The following is a 21,720-nucleotide window of genomic DNA, read 5'->3' as shown; positions in this document are numbered from 1 at the left end:
TCATGCACTAAACAAACTTCAATTGTATTTGAGTTCTTTCAAGCTTTTCAAGTTCAGTTTTTAGGTATTTTAAGTAAACTTCAGCTAGACATATACTTCAAGTTTAAGCTGAACTTTATCTGAATCTCAGCACCTGACCTTTTCATTTATCATTTTAACATTTGATTTTTAGAAACATTGATCCTTATTTGCAAAGCTTTACCCATGCACTCTAAGCTGTACCAAAAAAAAAAAAAACAACCAAAGCCTGAAGAAAACCTAACCCAATCTTAGCCATGAAGAGCTTGTGATTGTAGGCAAGAAAGAACAGCCAAAAAAACACATGAAGAATCTGATGGTTACAGATGGCATGGAAAGCATTCCAGTAGATAAACAGAAATGCAGAGAAAGCAGGATGGCTTTCCAGCTGTAAGTATCACAGCATTGCTGGGATGAAAGCCAAAGGAGGATTTACTTTTTTTTTGATGCAACTGAACTTATTTTGTAAAAATTATCCTGTAGAACTGGTTTGAAGAGACTAAACTTTGATTTCAAGGCTCTGGAAGAACAATTTGCCAGGTAGTCCAAACTACATGTATCCTATAGAAACTAGGAAACTGCTACTGATGCTAGTTATCTGCAAGAGAGCAAGACAAACAGAATTTATTTTATATATTTATTTGAATAGGGACACCAATAACCCACAGTGGGGCAACCTGCCTTATAGGCAACCCTTTAGGCAAATAGCCCAGAAGTTGTGAAAGAGTTGAAAGAAATCCCAGGACTTCCTGGGAGCACACATTCACCTCCATTGCTGAGCTGCAACACTTCCTTCTATATGGCTGCACTACAAAAATAAAACCAAGATTCCAAAACCACAACACTTCTCATGCAACAAAGCACAGTGTCCTCAAAGGCACTCCTGGTTGTACAAAATGTTAGTTTATGAAGTATTTGGATATATCAAGAGGATTGGGTTTCAGGCCCTACAGAGCTGCTGCTCTAAACTACACAAGATAAATAAAGATGGGGAAGTGGAAAGTGAGGGGAGCAGAGAGGAGACCAACTGCCCATATACAGAGGAATTCCTGCTGGAGCCATGATTTCATGCAAAGAGAACTAAAATAGCAATGTCTTTTACAAGTTTATTGTTCTCCCCTAGTGTCAGGGGAATTGCTAAGCTGGAATATTCCCTTTTTCTTCTGAGTGGTATATGACCTTTATTGTGTTGTATTACCCATCATAAGCCTCTTCATTTTTTTTGTTATAACACAATTCTTTGAAAAAAGGCTCTTCTTGGTTTATTTTGGGTTTTTTTTTGGTTTTTACTTTTTTCTTTTTCACCTTTAGCAAAACTCTGAAAATGGAAAGAAACAATGACTTGAGGTTGATTTTATTACTTACATTTTCTTGTGTGGTCTTTTTCCTGGGTGTATTCCTGCAAAGTTGAGACCTGCAGTAAGTTACTCTCACCTTGTGCTATTAGGCAAGACATGAGTTTGTTCACACACTCTGTTCCACGAGTTTCATTCAACACTGAATGAACACCAGAACTCACCATTCATAAAATGAATGAGCTTTCTAATCAGTGTAATCACTGTACTACTGCCCTGTCCTTAAAACCCATGTGAAAGGAGACTGAAAAAAAACAGGACAAAACCTACAAATAGCTTTGACAGGAAAAATAGACCCATAGCCCAGTTCTTCAAGAATGTGCATGGAGAAATTTGTATAAATAGAGTAGCTGCAATGGCAGTGACTAAAATAAACCCTAAGACAAGCACCATAATTCCAAATGCAGAACAACTTTCTCTGTAGCTGTAATAATGCATGATTTTGTATATCTGGTCAGAAACAGGAGGCTGGAGGCATTAGGAGAAGTAACTAATCCCAAATTTATTTAGCAGACACACAGGGAAGTGATACCACCAGCAAAAGTCATTGACCCTGGAAAGGAGAGGAGCTGGGGAAACAAGAAACCACATCTCAAACACAAAGCACCAAACAAGTTACCAGCATATTGTGTTTAGTATCACAGCTGAGCCTAGAAATACAAAACCTCCAGATATTTATTTGTGTACAATCACCTGAATTTATGTAACTCGCTGAACATGATGTTTTCTCACTAAATGGATTGCTTAGGAATAAAAATTCATCCCTCATGCAGCATTTCCACAGGTGATACTGCTTCCCAGCTGTGTACTGTCTGCAAACAAAAACATATGCTGCCATTCAACTACAGACAAAACAGGGGTTTCTTGGGCACAAGGGAGGGATGAAAAGGAGGTTTAGAGATGTTTTGTGTTGTTCTGGATCTACCATCACTCTCCTCCAACAGCACAGAGGTAACCCAGCAAGCCACCCTCAGGAAAACCAGACACACACAGATTACCTTCACAAAAAGAAAAGAAACTTCACAACAATCTTCTCCCTCCAGAAAAAAAAAAAAAAAAGGCAATTTAAAGAACATCTCTAAGTGCAAATTCTGCCTAAAATCTGCTGGATTTTTTTCTTTACAGTGTTGGAAACCACAGTACTGTGGCATGCATGTAAAAGAGCCCATCAAGCAGCAGTGGGGGAGTTGTAGAGCTGAGCCACTTGCAGAGGGGCTGGAGCCTCACTGCAACACAAGCTAACAGAGCATCACCAATTTAATTGACTGATGATTTAATAAAATGCCCTGGATATTGATTAACTTGCTTTGCTTAATGTAGCTCAGCTTCCTGGCAGCAGGAACTGGCACCACACTGTTCCTGGGCTGGGAGCTGGGCTGCCCAGGGGCTGCACACACTGCTTGCCTCACCCAAACCTCTCCCATCACCCTTCCCAAAATAATGAAGCGTAACACAAAGCTAAGATACAGGCAAGCATAAAACACACATAAAAAATAAGCTTAAACCTTTATCCATGCTATAGCAAGTCCCTAACTCAGCTTTGCCAGCCCCATCTTACTCCAGAGCTAAACACCCCTAGTCTCAACATTAAGTTTCTTCTTTTGGACTATTTCAATCTCATAATTGTCAAAAAGATAATCACCTGGATTACTTAGAAGATATGAAGCAAAACTGGGTTAACAAAAGCAGTGCTTTCCTCATGTAGGGGAAGGCAGAGATTCCTCTCAAATGTATTTGCTCCATCCCTTCACCTATTAGGAGGTACAAAAAACAAACCTACAAAACTCAAATCACAGCAGCTATCTCTTTACAGTTCGTATGCCCAATTTCAAATAAAGAAAGATACTGTAAAAGTTGGAAAAACAGAGAGTAAAAAAGGATTATTAGCCAGCTCTAATTATACAAACTGATCTCATCCTCTTGTCATAAGCCTCTTTCCTGTTTCCGGAATCTATTTGTGCTACAGAAAGACCAGCCTTTTGTAAATGTCCATGGATCATCAACACAGGCTGATTAATTTCCCATTTTACAGTACACACATACTGTCAAGCAATTCACTTGTAATCCAATATAACCCTGCCCTTACTTGTAAATTTTTTCCTCTAATATATTACTAAAGGCAAACAGTACTTAAGATACCAATTTGTAAAATCCAAACAACGTTTCAAAAGGAGGCATCATGCTTCTATAATAAAATAAAAATCAGACCACATCTTCAGTTCAAGTAGCTACATCCTAATAAAGTTAAGACCTAACAGTTGACTTGAATTAAAGAGCAGCATGTACGCAAGAGCACACATATGTTTATACTCAAATTAAGTCCTCCAACAGGTTCTGGGGCAGCTGTTTCACGTATGCATGAGACTTTTATCTCAGGCTCAAATATTAACTTCCAGAAATCCTTAGCAGACACTCTAGCTGCCTCCTCAAATGAGCAAAATCCAGTTTATACCTTTCTATACATTCTCTTGTTTGAATACATGTTTTGGCAGTAAACTGTGAGGCAGCTCTCAATGAGAACCAGTTCATGTTTGCAGGGGTGATTCTTGACTTTGGGGTTTAACCAGGAACTCCATGAAAATTCCCAGGTATCAAACTGGGCAGCTGAAGCATCATGCAAGTTACTGGTTATCTTTGGAAACAGAGATGCATTATATGGGACAAGGTGAAGAATAGAGGGAGGCAAGAACAGGCTTTGGGGAGTATTTCACCCCAGTGCATAAAAGGATAAACACAGTGGAGAGCTGTCAACAGAGAGGAGATGCCTACAGCCTTACATATGTAGTGGGAGTGAGCAAAGCCTCTAACTATTGATTCCTACACTTCTTAATACAGCACATGTCCTAAAACCTTCTCCACTTCACTATTCTCTGACTCTCCAGGATGTGCTGTTTTAGCAACCATGCTGAGCAATGATGGTTTCAGTAAAAGAAACATCCCCAAGCCCTCGAGCTGAGCAGCAAGGCCCTGCTTCTTTCTGTGCTTCCCAAACCACAGCACTTGTACTGCACTCCCAAAAACACAGGCTTGTCGCAGAAAACAACCCATGATGCCCAAAACATCACACACACTTTAAAGCTGACAAATATTAAATATTTCCTAGCATTTACAAACCAGGTAGTTACCCAATACATATTTTAATAAAGTCATGCACCAACCTTAACTCTCCAAAGCAGAGAGTTCTAGCCACAGGTCGAGTTGGAAAAAAATGGCATCAAGACCAAGATGCAAGACATGTTTCTGCTTGCATTTTGGTCTAAGAAGCTCCAGTGCCCAACATTTTAATGTGCTTTTCTTTTCTGAAGAATACATCAGACTCACTCTTCCCTTTAGGCTCCATTTTGCAAATGCTGCCACTGTGGCCCCAGGCACCACAGACTTACTCAGGAAAAGCCTGGATAACACTTTACTCCAGAAGAAGAAAATTTCATCAGAAACTTCAGGCTTCCTACAGGAGTACCTGTGCTAACCTCACTCCCTGTGGCACAGCACAACCACATCTGACACTGCAGAATCACAAATTATTTCTTCATAATTGCTCCTCTTCTTTCAACTCACAAAACTATGGGAAAATGTTCTTCTCTAAATAATACACTTTAGGCAATGAGAGAACATGGTCATTTTGCTGAAACATCCTTTTTGAGGCTTGAAAAATGCTCATCATTCACTCAGCAACTGCAATGATGGAGTCACTTGGTGTGGCGTTCCCTGCAAGGAAAATGAGAGCTCTGTTCCCAGGGCACTCTATTGCACTGGGAATATCCCACAGGAAGTAAAACCCCAAGCAACTGAAAATATTACATCCCTAGCCCAGAAAAGATAGAACACTCATTCAAGTCCCATTTTTAAATAAATTAAAACATCAAATAATGAAAATCCAAGTGAGCACATTTTGTACCCAGTTCCACTACCCCACCTTCTGCACCTGAGCCTTCCTGCAGCACGCTTATATGCAGAACCCCACATTTTGCAGACACTTCAAACTGTTTCTTTCCACTGCCTTTACAAAGTGACCTTTCAGGCTGGTCACTCAGGAAATGAATGGGTTAAGTGCCCACAGGTCCCAGCCTCCCCAGTAAATCATTTATTACCCCAGCTCAGGGACAAGGAGCTCTGCAGAGGCGAGAGCCCACGCTGTGCAGCTGTTCCCAGCCAGGCAACTCTCCACAATTATGTTATAACACAGGATTAAGCTCGGGGAGTGGAAATCCGTCCCTTCATTGCTGATGGCTTTTTTCTTTTTTTTTCAAGTTATGCAGCTATTTTAAATGTTACAGAGCTCATTAACATGAAGTTCATTAAGCAGTAACCACTTTATGAATGAAATGAAAAGATTGTCATTATAAACACAATTATGGAAATACTAGACCAGCAGGTAGAAAAAGGAAAGGGTATGAGAATGCTGCTCCTGAACTCCAAATTAGCCTTTCTTTTTTTCCCAGATCCTTCAGAGGAGGCACACCCAGAAATCAGACGTGAGGCAGAGGCTGGTTCCCAGGCAGGACTGCAGGTGAGAAGCTCTTGCTGCCTATGCTGGGCCTCCCCAGAGATGTCACTGCTGTAGCTGAGTGTAAAAAGTCATCCCCCTTCATCACCCCCAAAAAGGGTCTGGAATCTTCCTCAGCAGTGAGCACAGCTTGCTGCAACTCACCACGCTCCCCAAATTAGCAGAAAGTTAAGAAATACTATGACAAATCAAGCCACAAATTGCTTCTCTGCAGCTGGTGTGCATTCCTCCTTTAAACATGATGAACTTGGAGGACAGCTCTCAGCAAGCCACTTATTCATTCCTGATAAAGCAGGTTCCATTCATAATCATGCCAAGGACTTCATTTCTTTCTCAAGGTCTGAAAATAGGTATAATTCCACTGCTCTACCTCACTGAAAAAAGGAAAACTCAAATTATTACGATACATACTTGTCTCTCTACAAGTAACAAGTTTCTTTTTAATCCACCCAGCTGTTGCCACAGCTCAGTAACACCAAAGGATTTGGACTCAGTCTTGTTAAATCAGTGGTCTCGTAGGCAAGACCATGGAAAATACGAGGCATTGCAGAAGGTAAACAGGTTAGGGACAGTGGGAGGAGAAAAGAGGCAGCTTGCAGTGGTTTTCCTCCCTCCCTCCCTTGACAGAGCTCACACATGGCAAGCACCCATTTCCAGGCAAGGCTCTGGCAGTTTCTTTGCTTCAGGCTAACAGTTTTTGCACATTCAAGTCTTTTTGGAGAGAAAGGGTGTAGCTCCATGAGTCAAAACAGCTCCTGTCAGCATTGCAGTAACCATACACTCGTTTTTAGGTCAGATCCATCCCGTGATCTGGTTCACCACAGCAAGAAGCTGGTGTTAGTTGAACAACAAACCCAGAAGCCTCAACAGCACGACTGCTCCGGGGCAGACAGACCGACAGCCGCTGTGCCGACCAGGAGGCACCTCAGCCCTGATCCCAGCCAGCTCCTGTGGAAATCCTGGGGCTGTAACCATATGCCTGCCTGCCCCAGGGACATGAAAGCTCCATCTTAAAATATTAGGGAAAAACAGCTGATGTTTCAAGTGTTAAGTGCTATTTTATACTTGGCATCTGGTTGATACAGGAGGCAACACCACATATGCCTTTTCTAACCCAACCACAAAGAGATTGTATTTTATGGCAAAATAACTTGTTGAATTTGTTTATATCATTGTAATTGCTTTGATATCAGCATTTCCTCCTCCTGTCAAGGCTAAGTTTGACAAATGGCTTGACAATGGGCAAACCCATTCTCCCAAACCCCTCATCTCAATCCTGGTGTATACCTACAAGAGCTGCCAAAACATTTAACCTTACTTTAACTGCATGAAGCAGTACAGGTGGCTCCAAGATCTTCCTCAGGTTGTTCCCACACCAAGCAGGGAGAAGTAGGGCAGGTCACAAAACTCAGCTCCTAGAAGGGGGAAGAAGAAGAGAGAGTCACCAGGTGCAAGGGTCAGCATGGCTGAGAGCAGTCCCAACACCCAAACTGGCACTGCAACACCTTCACCAAGGGGAATGGAAACCATCCCCTCCCTTGCTAGCCATGTGGGAGGCATGTGTTGCTTCCTGCAGCAGTCCCATGTGGTTCCAGGAGCACACACAGGACAATGGCCACATTATGGACAGAGCTATTTATAGACACACATGGGCATCTGGCACCACCTAAGAATAACTGCACTGCTGAGTTGTATTTGCTGCTGTCCTGCTATTTGGTTTATCCCCAGAGCTGTTGATCTGCTGTCCATCACCGTATCCCAAACAACTAAGCTGGCCTTAAGTCCTTTGCATCCATCAACACAGCCTCTCCCAGACAGACTCCATCAAACTGTTTGTGCACTCCATTACACCAAGGTGTTTTAACAAGAACAAAGGTAGATGATGGCAGATGGTGACCAGCAGATGAAGCCCAAATCTACCAGGATGTCTCTGCCAAACTCTTTTGGGCTGCCTGCAATTTTCCACAGGCTGATTTCCTGCTCAGGGGCAAAATCTACTCAGTAGATTCATCCATAGGGATGGTCTCCAAAGTATACCTAGAAAGAGCAGTTAAAGTGAATCAAATGTCAAAAGGTGAAAAAGCCAAGGTTGGGTTATAGTTTATTAAATGCTGTGTGGGAGATTTTATTAGCCAAGTCAAAGTTATCAGGGTATCTCAGACCATCATTTGGTTACCACACCAGGAAAGGTTGTGGCTGCACACAAACACCACCTAACACAAGCACAACACACCAACTGCCTCCTCCTGTTCTACCAGAGAGACACTCTGCCCCTGCACTCTCCCTGTTGGGAAAACATCCATCATCTGGGCATCTCACAGCCTGAGCCAACCTGCCAACCTCAAAGTGCAATTACAAGCACAGAAATAACAATGGCAAAACTAGTTACCAGCTGGGAAATCAATTGTACTGTGTGAATTAGCTGGGGAAAGTACAGGACTGGAAGGTGAGATGCTGCACAACAAATCTCACTCCATCTACACAAGACCTGTAACACCTGAATACCTCAATGTCAGTTTTACACAATGTTTTTTTTTTAAGATTAACAGCTAAAAGTTTATTTTATCCATTCTGCTGAGAAATGGGTAAAGTATTTTGCAAGGCACTATAGGGTACTGTGCTTTACTACAAATATGTTTATTTAAATATAGACCGAAGAGGAAAACCAAAAAAAAATTCATCCTCCTAGAGTATGAGGATTGTGCATGAATTCCTTCATTGCCATGTCACACATTTCTGAATTACATTCTTATGCCAAACTACTGGAGCTGAAAGTGGAATTACCTGAACTCTTAAATCCCAGTTAAGAGCATATAAACACTCTTTGGATTCATTAACCAGTAAAAACCACCCTCACAGTCACAAACAAGCAGACTAGAACTTTCCTCTGGCATTTTTGTAGTGTTATTTTCAGGACCTCAGTTTAGGAGATGGTTACTGTTTGATAAAGCAATGATTAACTATTTGCCCTCCTGTGTTGATCTCCAAGGAACAGCTCTTTCCAAGGCACATACAACAACAATACAGTGGTTTCACTCATTTCTGAGACACTGATAACTGGGCTTTCAAGAGTCTATTTGTATATTTTGGCAGGGAAAGCAGGGTTTGCTGCTATCCCTTTGAACCAACAAGGACTGTGGGTATGGCTAACGTTGCCAGGGTAGACAGTGAGCATGCTGTGAATCACTGCAGGTTTTTCCTCATCTCCACTAAGGAATGAGGGTGTGTGTATGGAAAGCTCACTTGGATGCTCAGGACCTGGAAAGTATTAGCAACTGGAGAAAATAAACTGGCCCAGCAATGAAAAACTAACATAGATCATAAAATTCTTCCTCACACTTTTTTGTCTGGTTTTATTCGGTGGGAGTTTTTAGATTGCTACAAGAAGAAGAAAGTAACATTTAAAAGTCTTATATAATTTAGTTCTGTGGGTAAAGAGCCTGCACAATCAGTAAGGTTGTCCACATCAAAGTACTAATTCTCCAAAGAACTGATTTCTGCTTCCCATGAAATCGTTTTGGGACAACTCCTGCATGCCTAAGCACACCCATTTCAGAAGGATTTCCCCATGGGGATTTCTTCTCCTCCTCCTCCTTTACTGGGAAATCATTACCGAGTGTTGACGAACACGGACATAGCTCCTGTTTTCTGAATCTTAAAAAGATGGGTTTAAAATTTATGTTTCGTGGGTGAGCTCATACTGCTTTACAAATGAAAAACTGCTCAGTATTATCACAAGAAAATGATGATATACAGTAGCTTTATAAAAAGCAATTTGGTTTCTACATGGCTCTGCAAATATTCCAAACAACCTCTAACTATGAATAATTTCTCCCCTAAAAGGTCCTACAGTCATGATATCCCACAGTGCTCACTAAAGTAAATGAGAATGTAAAGGAGAGTCCTTTTGACACCTGCCTTTACACATCCTATTTTGCTCAAGTTTAATAAAAATAGGGGGCAAAACCCATCTCTTTTGTTAGGACACAATTATTTGATAGCAGACTGTTTATGATCTTGCTCTCTCCCCACTGAGACAGCTAAAGCAGAAATTACCCAGGCCACTGATTAATTACTGAAACAATTCTTTATGAAGAGAGAGGAAAACAACTCTTCTTCATGAAGAGAGAGGAAAAGAAAGTTTAAGGACAGTGTTACAGCTACTTACAATTTTAAGAAGACAACATTAACTGACCCTTTGGATTATATATACAATTGCTATAAGAGATGAGTTGTTTTACCAAAAAAGCCCAATAGCTTAGAGGTGATCTGCATCTGATACATCCTCAAGAGGCAGAGGAGAAAAGCATCAAAAGGTGGTCTTGTTATATTTCTAAATTAAATGAACTTCAGTGAATAACACAGACAAAAAAGAAATTATTCTGTGTTGATGATCTATTTGAGAGGAATCAGTTGGGACTCTTAAACATACTTGGTAGAGTCCCAACATGTGGACCTCAGGGTTTCCAGTTACTTTGCTTGATTCCTCCCCAGCAAACTCCCACCCTTCCCAAACACTCCCCAGTGTCCAGCACAGAGGAAACCACTCCTCAAATTTGCTATTTGTTTCCCTGCACCCAAACCTATTTTATTTTTCTGAGAAGTGTTCCATGTTTTGTTGCTCTGCCATCTGAGCACTTTGACACATAGAATGAGTTATCTTACCATCTGGTTGTAATTGACATTGCAAACCTTTCAGCAAATTCAAAAAGCAGCACCAAGATGAGAAAACTAATGGTCTAGGAGATGGACAGCTGATTATTTGGGATTATTTGATACAGCTGGAACCTTTTCAGGGACAAGACACCCAAACAAATCTCTGGGTTTTTTCTGACTTTTGGCTGTTGCCTGCTATAAAACCTCCTCACAATTTCATATAAAATGCTGTCAAGGAAAACATTGCTTTTCATCCTCATCTCCCAAATTGCTGGGTGTACAACTGCGTGTGCTACAGCCTTTTGCTCTTAATACACAGCCTATACTTGCATACCATGATATTCTTGTTACAGGACATCCTTTTCCTGCTTCTACTGCATCTCCCAGGAGAGACTGGCTCACAAGACCTTTCCAGAAGTCAGAACTGTATTTCCTAATTCCTTAGGGAAGGGAATCTGGACACACTCCTTGGACAACCAGAGGATCACACCCAGCCAGCACGGGTTTAGGAAAGGCAGGTCCTGCTTGACTAACCTGATCTCCTCCTATGACAAGGTGACCCGTTTAGTAGATGAAGGAAAGGGTGCAGATGCTGTCTGCCTGGACTTTAGGAAAGCCTTTGACACCTTGTTTCACAGCATTCTCCTAGAGAAACTGGCTGCTCAGAGCTTGGATGGGTGTATGATTCTGCTGCTCACTGGGTTAAAAACTGTCTGGATTGCTGGGTGGTGAATGGAGGGAAATCCAGTTGGCAGCCAGTCACAACTGGTGTTCAGCACTGGGGCTAGTCCTGTTTAACACCTTTAACTGGATGAGGAGATCGAGGGCACTCTCAGTCAGTTTGTAGGTGACACCAAGCTGGGCAGGATCTGCTGGAGGGCAGGAAGGCTCTGCAGAGGGATCTGGACAGGCTGGATCAAGGGGCTGGGTGGGGGTCAGCCTCTTCTCCAAGGACACGACCGACAGGACAAGAGGAAACTGCTTCAAGTTGTGCCAGGGGAGGCTTAGATTCCACATGGGGAGAAATTTTTTCACCAAAGGTTAGTCAAGCACTGGAACATCTACCCAAGGAATTGGTGGAGTCACCTCCCTGGAGGCATTTAAAAGATGTGCAGAAGTGGCACTTAGGGACATGGTTCAGTGGTGGCCTTGGCAGAGTTGGGTAATGGTTGGACTTGATGATCTTAAAGGTCTTTTCTAAGCTACACAATTCTATGATCCTATATAAATGGAAGAAAAAACCATTATTTGCCTAAAATCTGCATTGCTTTGGACAAGTGTCCAGTATGACAGTGTGATCCCCAAGCCATTGCATCAAGCTACATTTGTACCATAAAGAGTGGAGGGCAGATTGCAGCTCATCACATTTTGACACACACACACAACATTCCATTGGAAGTAAATGATGGGTTTTGTTTAGACAGCAGCATCTGACTTGGCATACTGGATGAAGAAAAGCCAAGAATTTTAAAACAATAGAAAGTAAAACATATCCATATTTCACATGTCTCTACACATTGCAGAGCAAGCAATAATATTAAGATGTTAACTGCAGTCCCATCAATCCTGATTACCAAGAGATGGGAGACAAATATTCCTTCATATACACTAAGTTAACTTTTGAAACCCAAACTCTTTTGACAGTGTCGCCTTGAACTTGTAAACAGAAATAGCCCCATGGAGTAAAAGGACTAAAAGGGGAGTAAGGAAGCAACACACCAAGAGCACTTTTCTGCTCACTCTAGCCCTGGACAGACACAAATTTTCTTTCTAGAACTTGGAGACTTGCACAAAACTGAAAGAAGTTTGAATTTTTGAAGAAGTTTGAGGTTTTTAATTCCACCAGCAATCACAACAAAGGAGCAAAACAAAGAGACCAGTGATGCTTTATGGCTCTCTCCCTTCCTTCTGCACAGCAACCTGGGCTCAGACACCTCTTGGGCAATCGCACAGAGCAACTTGTTTCCCCAGGAGAAGATGAGGTGCCACAAGGACTCTGCAAGCAGTGAAAACCCCCTCACCTCTAAGAACATGGCCCTGCACAAGTGCTCTTCAAAGGTACACAAGGTCTCAGCCTTCAAAATTGAACAAAAGAGAAATTGGAAAGAATAATGCTTTTGTTATCTTTTCATTTTTACTAGTAAAAGCAGGACTTGGTCCTGAAATTTGTTCTTCTTTGAACTGCAGCCTGTCACCATGTTCATCCTAAATAGCAACTGCTTCTTTCCAGACAGCTTTGTTAAACCATATCAGGATCAAGATAAGGACTTCAAACTGTTTCCACAAGACCATCATGGCTGACTGTCTGTGGGAGATATTAAAATTTAACTTGTGGACAGTTTAAAATCTGTGCAAGGGATCAGCACTTCATTGAACCACCATGGCAAGACCACTACTCTCCTTCCTACTGGGAACCAGTATTGGACTGATTAGCCAAAAAACAAAGCAAACAGCAGCAAGCTTCAGTAACATCTCAAGCCCTCAGACACTTCTAAAATAATCTTTTTTAGAAAAACTTCTAATTCTGCAACAGATTCTTCTCCTTCCTCTCTCCTCTACCATGATATTCAGGTGACAGTCTCAGTGAGTTGTGCCTCTTGCTAGAATGGGGCAAAGCCCAAAACAAACCCCCTTCAGAAGAGCAGGAAACAGAGGAAGCACAAACAGTGAAGGCAAGGACTACTTCAGCATGGCCATCATCAAGAGCTACTAAACAATGCCTCAAAGGCACAGGAAAATGCCACTCAACCACAACCACAGCTCCCCACTTAAAAGAATGGGCCTATTTTCTTTGAAATATTGGGTGCAGGTTGTGACAGGACATGCTAGACATTTCCTGGGAAGATGACATATTCCAGAAGAGGATATGGGCTCTGAGAGAAGGCAGAGTGGTTGGAAACAAGATTCATGTGAAAATTTCAGTTTGGAGGCTTGTCTGGTCCATCACCCTGCCCAAAGCTAGGCCATGATATCAAGGTTATGAAATTATCTCCCTGCTTTCATTGTTCAAAACTGTAAAAGTGGCCTGTTTCTCAATTCTTTTATGTAAAATGGAGCTAAATGAGGTAAATGAGCTCCATCACCACAGAAGGAAATCAAACTGACCATCAGTGCAAGGCATTCCTGCTCCAGTCGTGAAGCCTACAGAATTCACTTGTTTAGTCTGACTTTCCCCATGTACAAAACTGATTTTCTTCTTCATTTCCACACAGTTTACAAAAATATTCAAATAAATAAATTTTTACTGTACTTAGAAGCCTTGTGACAAGGATGGGAACACATACATGCTGAAACCAAACACCAGTATGTAACATACACTGATGCACTAATACAAGGTTTTCTCCTACATGTTAAGGAGGTATCTTGGCATAAAATACAAAGAACAAATCTATATTCTTGTCTCCCACTGCAGCTCCTGCCGAGCCCGAAGTCCCTCTGTGCTGAGCCCATAGATGCAGTAAGAATCCCTCTGTCATAATGTTAAACATAGAAATGCTGGGAGGGGACAGAAAGGGACAGAAAATGACTTGTCCAAAGCTTTAGAGATGGCTGTAATCTGGATGGTATCCCCTCTCCACCCAAGCAGCAGTGATGGCTCCCCCTTTCTTCAAAAGCTGTCTCCATCCCCACCCGCTGCTGCCTGGGTTTGCCAAGCAACCATGACATTAAATCACTTCACTGCTCGAATCAACATGTCACTGGAGCTGCCCAGCACTTAATTATATGAATTAGGAGATCTGTATAATGGTCCTAAACCAGTAATGAAAGAGAAGGTTTAATGATGCAACAAAAACCTGCAACGCAGCACTCAGATTACGGGTGGGTTACACAACAGCTCCAACAATTCAGCGTTCAGACTGCAGACTTGCATAGTGCACATCCCATTTTCCCAGAGCCATCATCTGACTCCAAGCACGTGAGATCCACTCTAACACACCCTTCCTGCCTCCCTTGCACCAGAAGCTCAAGGATGAAGGTGAGGCTCAGTTTTTGAGCAGCAGTCATCCACATCCAGGAGAAGAGATGCCCAAAGTCAGCCCTTTTCCCGAACTCACATTCAAACTCAAAAAGATTTATCTGAAGCCTGTCCTAGCAACCACTTGTATCTCACAAGTAGTGCTTGCTCCTCCCAGCATTAACACTCCATTGCACAGAGATGACATAACTCCAGTGAAACCTGTTCAGTTGACAGCTGGAGTGACTTTTGCATTGTGCCATGTACGTTAACTCCCAGCTGCAGCCTCGTTTAAGGAAGTATTATGAGCACAGCTTTAACAGAGATATCACCCATGAATTGACAGCAAATAAGGTAATTTAGGTATCTGATGAGCACTCAGCATGAACTGTTCATATGGAAGAGAGTGCTCCTCCCTCAAGATTTCTGAATGGAGTTTATTACTAAATAAGCTCAAATACTTCCAGATAGTATCGATTTCTATTCATAGCACTTATATACCTTAAGGTAGAAACCATTTGGTTTGAAATATTCTTTAAGAATCTATTGACTTTCATGTCAATAAACACAATACCAAATTGCAGCTTAGCAGGCTTATTTTAGCTTTTTTTTTTTTTTGTAAAGTGCTCAGATGAAAAGCACTATATCAGCATCAGGGCTGAGAAGTATTATTTAGATTTCAAAAAGCAGTTAAGTGCCATGGCCAATCCATATGTTCAATATCAAGGGGCTCATAAGAAAATTGACAGGACCAAAACTGCAATGGGGAAGGAAGAGTGATAGCATCAGCTGGGAAGCTGCTTGCCAATATTTGCACGTGCTTGTTCAAACAAAAGCCTCAAGAAGAGATGCTGTGCCTTATCTAGAAACCCTTTAAAATGTCACTAGTATGTCACTATTCTTAATGCCATACTTGTACTTCTCTGTCACCTGTAAAATACACTATTAATTCTATTAAAATCCACAATGGTAACTGTTCATCTCCACGTGTTAGCATTGCTGCTCGCTTTTGCCAAGGCAGAAGGAAGGTAACAGGGTGCTGTTACAAGCCATTTGCAGCTGCAACAGATCTGCATTTACTACAGCAAGGCAGATGGCTGGAAAGAACCAGCATGCAACCACAGAGCATCTTTTACCCTGCAAACACTTCAGCAAGTTGCCAGATTTGCTTTCATATAGCTCAACTTCTCTTTTCCCTCCCTCTAAACAAAAAGACTGTTTTCATTCAGCTGCCAGCTTTCCTCCCCTTTACAAATGCAGACACCTGCAACAAGTTCCTCCTAAAGAGGCAGATCACAACAGGGCAGTGTATTATGAGTAGAAAAGCAAGGGATATTATCAAATAGCATTGGCACAAGGCACAAATTTTCCCAGTACCCAAAAAGCCCAGGGCATGTAACTCCAAGTGCATGCCAGGGGAGGAAGCAAGCTTTTGCCAGTAGCAAAAAAAATCCTGAAACAAGTCAGAAAATGCTCATATAACCTCTGTCTCAAAGTCTGACATCAAATACAACCTGAGATTACCTGAGCCTGTTACTGACTCTGCATTCACACAGCAAAGTGAAATCCTGGAGGTGCCTGCATCCTCCCATGTGCTTCTCACACAGGAAGATCTACTCATTATTTTCTCTGCAAAGCACACTCCTCCCCGTTAATCAAGAGTTACAGCCAGTGACCCAACTAGCACTGGGATGACTTCACTGCCAGCTGCTAGGCATCCTCAAAAAAACAAAAACAAATTACATGAAGCTACCATCACTTACCAAATCCTACTTCAGGTACACCAGGCCATTGGGCAACTTTGCTGACGTACCTGCCAGCACATCAGGGACTTCTTCCCCAACCATCCCCTGAAGCAAAGGACCTTTATTTACAGCAGAGACAACAGTTTTCACCCAGCAGAACACCCTCCCCCTCCTTACCTACCCCAAGCAGCTTTTTGCTCAGTGAAGGAAAAATAAGAAGTTAAAGCCAACTGATTGTCAGGACACACCCTTCTCCCAGTGCACCTGTAAATGACCACTTGTGCAACAGCACCTGAGCGTCAACAGGACTGTGGGCACTACCCAGGCACCAACACAGCAATCAAGCAAAGGCACTACCCGCAGTTCCATGTGCAGGTAGGGTTTTCAAGTGCCTATCTATCTATCTACACCTATGCAAGTGGTGATTCACCTCTTGCAAACCCAGCCTCACACTGTTGCTATCTCCTCTTTCCTGCAATTGTGGCTGATCTCTCGGTCAGACGTTGCCTGCCTTCTTCAGAACTTGACTGTCATTCAGCAGAGCAATGAACAGGGTTAGCTGGTAACAAAACAAAAATAAAAACTTAATGGCAAGTAATCAAAACCCCCTGACAGGTTTTCCAATATACATTTCATTGATTGCAACTAAGGGCACATGCACTTTTTTCACAGCATGTTTAGGATTAGAAGGAGTTAAGCCATGGAAAGCAGTGATGTGCTGATACCAATTTAACTTTTGTGTGTTCTATGCATAAACAATAAGAAATAATATGCTTTAGATAAATTAATATGTTCTGGCATTTCTACCAACAGAAAATAGAGACAGCAGAATTTAATGTCTGCCCAGAAATCTAAACAAAGGGGTTTAGATGAAGAAAAGCATTCGGAGAAATTCACCACACATTCCCATGTCCATTCAATTTTCTTCCTAGCAATTTCAAATAATCATTCTCACCCCCACCAAAACAAAAATATAAGGGGTGCTAGCCTACAGCACATGCATTTAGCACTAGAGGTTGCTAGAGATCACAGACAACCCACCAGATCCCAACTGGATGGTACCACAGGTGAAAAAAAATGCCCCTTCACTGAAAGTCATAGCCTCACAGAAAATCTCAAACAGCCTTTTGATCTTAGATCACCCAGGGAAACCTGACACTGATCAGTGCTGGGAAGACAAAGCTAAATTTTAGAGGCGCTCATCTATGGGTTGTTGCTAAGCCTCCTCCAGAGAGGGATTTCATCTCTAGTAAGGTTTCAACCGCTGCCAGCTCCAAACAGTTGCCACTAGGAGGTTTTGCTCACCCCTGAGGTGCCACCAGCCACACATCTGCTGCTTGCTGGATCAAGAGTCAGCCAGGTTGACACCCACATTTCTTTTGACACATTATTTTTCTGCTGGAGTGGGTTCCCTAGTGCGGGAGAAGGAGCCTGAGCACTGGGACATCCCAAGGAAAGCCCTGTGCCTGTTCCCCTCCAGCATCCCTGTGAGCCTGGAGAGCAGCCAGCTGAGCAAGCTGGGGCTTTCCCCAGGCACCTACAGGAAGGGCTCTTCACTGAGCTCTAAATTCCTCAGGGCGAGGCTCTTTCTGACATCTGAATTCTTAGGGGTGACGCAAGAGGAAGAGATCACCTGAGAACTTCAGGTGGAGGAAGGACAGCCAGCAGAAGCCGATTAATTCCTAAGCAACAGAGATCTTCCCATGCAAACCTCCCATGAGCTGGGGGTATGCATGTGATTAGGGAGGAATGGCAAAGGTGGGGACAATCACAGCAACAGAGAAAAACGAAGTTTTTCCAGTGTTTCCAGAGGAGATAAACATCTACCTACTGAATTTTATTTATTTGAGGGTGAGAGGTTGTTTCTTTCCTTTTTTTAGATGACATTAGGGTCAAAAGCAAGCATTAGGATCATTCAAGTCCTATTGCTTCTGTTAGAGGCTGAAGAATTTCATCTTCACATTCCTCTCAAGCCCATGACTCCAGGATTAGGCCCATTTCTAAAACGCTTACAGGAGAAATTCAAAGTTGGAAACCAAGCCAAATAACCCCAAGGGATTTGCCTTCAGTAACTTTTCCACAGCTTGAACTACAGCTGTTTTCCTTTACAAATTCCACCTCTCCACTGCCAGAGCACCAGGAGAGGAAAGTAGCAAACTGCTGTGGTTGGAAACAAAAGCTCAACATCGAGATGCAGCAAAAGATCAAATCCAGTTCTGCTGCAAGCAAGACTCTGACCACTAACACACTGATTTGGGTCCTGCTGTGCAAGAACACTTGAGGTTGGACTTTCTTTTTTCATCCTCAAGGGTACAGAACGAAATTATGAGCCAACCAGGACTAAAAGGTTTCTCTGCACCACTGGAACAAGCAAATAATTTCTCTGACCTATTTTAAAATCAAACTTGAATCTCCACTGGAAGTAAAAACCAAGTTCTTGATTCAAATCTTACACGCCCCACCTGACCATGGTTTTGAAGCATCTCTGCCAGCCTCAACCATTCCTTAAGCAACTGAGGAAATGAAATACAAAACATTAAACAATGTGGAGGGTCAGATTTAAACCAACAAAGACAAGGAAATTGCAAGTTAAGCTTCTTGCTCTGCCCTTGATTCACCTTGTTTTGTTCAGCTACTGCTCTGTCCCCAAACGCTTCCTCCCTCCCAATGCCAAGAGCAACAGGACAGAGAAAACAGCGTGGTCTAAACATAGGTGGCATTCCCTCCTATCCATGTCTTGTTTGTCACCCAAAATCCCAATACAAGCACATCTGGTTTCTTACTTCAGGAGCCTTGTTGGAAATAATTGCTGCAGCACTGCTTGGCTGGAGGTCCAGATGTGCCCCTGCCAGATGGGGACATTCTCTGGCCAACATCTCCAACACAAGGAGTTGCAGCAGCAGGACAAACCTCATATTCCACTAGCATGCACAAAGAACAATAAAATGTGAATGATATTTATATTCCCAAGAAGAAAGATCACAATCTGCAGAGAGGAAAAAGAAGCAATGCTGAAACTGTGGCAAGCCAATGTCTTTCTAAAGTAGAACAAAATGCAACCTTTATTTTAAAGGCCTCCAAGATGGTTATTTTTCTTCACCAATAGCTCGTACTGTTCACAGCCATAGTCTGTGTTTGTAGCGCTTCAGTAATGGATTAAAGAAGTTTCATAAGCTTGTAAAGAGTACTTCAAAATTTGGGCAGTAAGAAAGCATATATATTACATAAAAGGCAAAACATGGGCTAAATATCAAGTGCTGTCATAAATTTGGGAAATACTAAAAGCATATTTTATTTTCCATACTCTATGGGAAGGATCCAACATAGGACACAACTGCTCAATTGGGAAAAAATGCACATGGCTCAAAGCCTACAGGCTGTCTTCTGATGAGATGCAAACAATGAGTATCACAGGGTCACACTACCAACCCACCACTGTATTTTAAAGGGATTCGCAATATTACTCCTTTTCTTCTTTACATTGTCTTTCAAGAGGACAAATCTTTCTCATTGCATAATGTAAAACTAAAATCTTAGATGAAAGACGAGAGCACCAGTTTGGAGACTGAAGATGTGCAAAACATGCTGGTGAACTCCTTGGGAACCATAACACAAGGAATAAAGTCCACTTCAAGGATCCATCAGGTCTCTGTTTTGCTTTTGTTTTCTCAGTTGAATATATTTGCCAAAAGGATTTCTCAATGCTTTCCAGCTGCAATTCAAACCCTCTCCCCTACTACTGGACCTTGCTCTTCCAGGAATATCTCACAGTTCAGTCACTGGTAACAGGTTTTCCACCACAAACCAAGGAGATGTCCCTTATTAGCAGTGCTATTTCCACAAGCACCCAGGGTGTTAACAAGCACCACATGCATAGGGATGAGGAGATGGAGGAAGTTCATAAAAAGGTTTGCTCACTATGAAAATCATCTTCAACTTCCCACGAGTATGGTTCCACAAACAATTGCAGTAAGGCAGGTTGTATTATTCTCTTCTCTCTTGCCCAATAGTTGCTATTATTGGATCTGGCAACGCAGCATGTGACTGAAAAATGCAGCTGCATTTTTGGCTCAGAAGCCTCTGCAAGAGCCTTTGAGTCATGAACCAAAAGGCCCACAAAAAAGCAAAAGAGAAGAATGCAGATTCAGTTTTCTTTTCATTGTAAGCATGTGTCTCTACTGCATAGTCCTGATGCACATAAATGACAAAACCAGGAATCGTTTTGAAGTCCCTTTAGTCAGGTAAATTGGGCTCCCTTCTGCCTGAGGCCACTTGACATAGAAACAGAATGCAAAGATTCCACTGACCACAGAGTGTCTGAGCCACACAGCAGAGCGGGTGCCCAGATACGCCTCTGAGCTATGCTTTTCTACAAGTCTAGAGAAATGGAGGGGGTTTTGTGGTCTGGGTTCTTTTTGTAGAATTTCTCCCAAGAAGCTCAGCCTCATTCCCAAAGCATAAGGCTGAGCTCTTCCACAACGCTGCCTCGTAGTAAAACATCCCTCATCTGCCTGTTGTACTGCAAATAACATTTATAATGCAACACTTTGTCTAAAATGTGTCAAATTGCTCTGAATACCTAAATGACACATTACCATGTTCATTACTCTCACCTCTCATGCCTAATCAAATATTTCAACCTTTTTCCTTTTTTCAAATGAAAGCAATCCAAAAGCACCCCCTTTCCCAGACTGCTGGGAGTGGGTATTATCACAGACACAAGGCAGAAGGGAGCGTGAGAGCAATCTGGACTGGGGACTGCAGAAGAATGTATCAGGACTTCTCTTTATCACCAGCTCATGGATTCTGTCAGCAAGAAACTGTTCCCACACTACTTCATGTCTTCTGCCTCCAAGCAGCAGCCCAGCTCTGAGCCAGCTCAACAAAAGCAGGCTGGAGGAGAGCAATGGAAGGGGAAAACAAGGCACCAAGAATAACCCTTTAGTCAGGATAAACAGCACAGGTCCACTGAAGTTCCCATCCCCTGAAGAGGTTTTTGTATTGGGTGGATGGGACATGACAGGAATGAACACAAAAGGTGCACAGAGGCAGAACTGCACAGTGCTGCTTATGCACCTACCAAAAATGCGGGTTCTCCTCAGTCCAGCTGCTGCATTAATATATAATCACCTTAGAAAATAATCCTTTAAAAAAAAAGTTGAAAGCCAGCAGCTTGTGTTTCTTCCCGTTTAAACTGGGTCCCATCAGCACCCTAGCTCTCACACTAGCATCACTCCTGTTGAAAACCAGCTTTGATCATTGCTGTTGGCCTCAAAAACTTAGTCCACATCAGCACCCACGATGATTAACCAGCAAAATAAGCACATGTCTTGCCTCTCAGGTACACTGTGTTCCAAGGGAAACATTGTTTTTACAAGACAATGCAAGGCAGAGGAAGGAAAGTTCCCTAAGGCAGACAAAAAATCCTTAAGTGACTTTTGATAGAGAATTTTCCAGTCCTTTCTGAACTGGAGTGGCAGGAGG

At 42.3% G+C, this 21,720-nt stretch overlaps 1 protein-coding gene across 4 annotated transcripts in view; it reads right to left on the bottom strand.

Annotated features, from left to right (window-relative positions):
* The window catches only part of AKAP13 (A-kinase anchoring protein 13), a 208,718-nt gene that overhangs the window by 154,239 nt on the left and 32,759 nt on the right, over nucleotides 1-21,720 (bottom strand). For all 4 annotated transcript variants that reach the window (XM_071441287.1, XM_071441288.1, XM_071441289.1 and 1 more), the window contains exon 3: nucleotides 7,199-7,295. The gene's annotated coding sequence lies outside the window, so the exon portion shown is untranslated. The remainder of the gene's footprint in view (nucleotides 1-7,198; nucleotides 7,296-21,720) is intronic.

This window comes from Agelaius tricolor, unplaced genomic scaffold (genome assembly GCF_023055355.1).
Source record: "Agelaius tricolor isolate 1412-34295 unplaced genomic scaffold, bAgeTri1.0.p SCAF_16, whole genome shotgun sequence".
Lineage (NCBI taxonomy): Eukaryota > Metazoa > Chordata > Aves > Passeriformes > Icteridae > Agelaius > Agelaius tricolor.
Note: the sequence above shows the minus strand (reverse complement) of the source record. Positions and strands in the feature narration are given on the sequence as shown.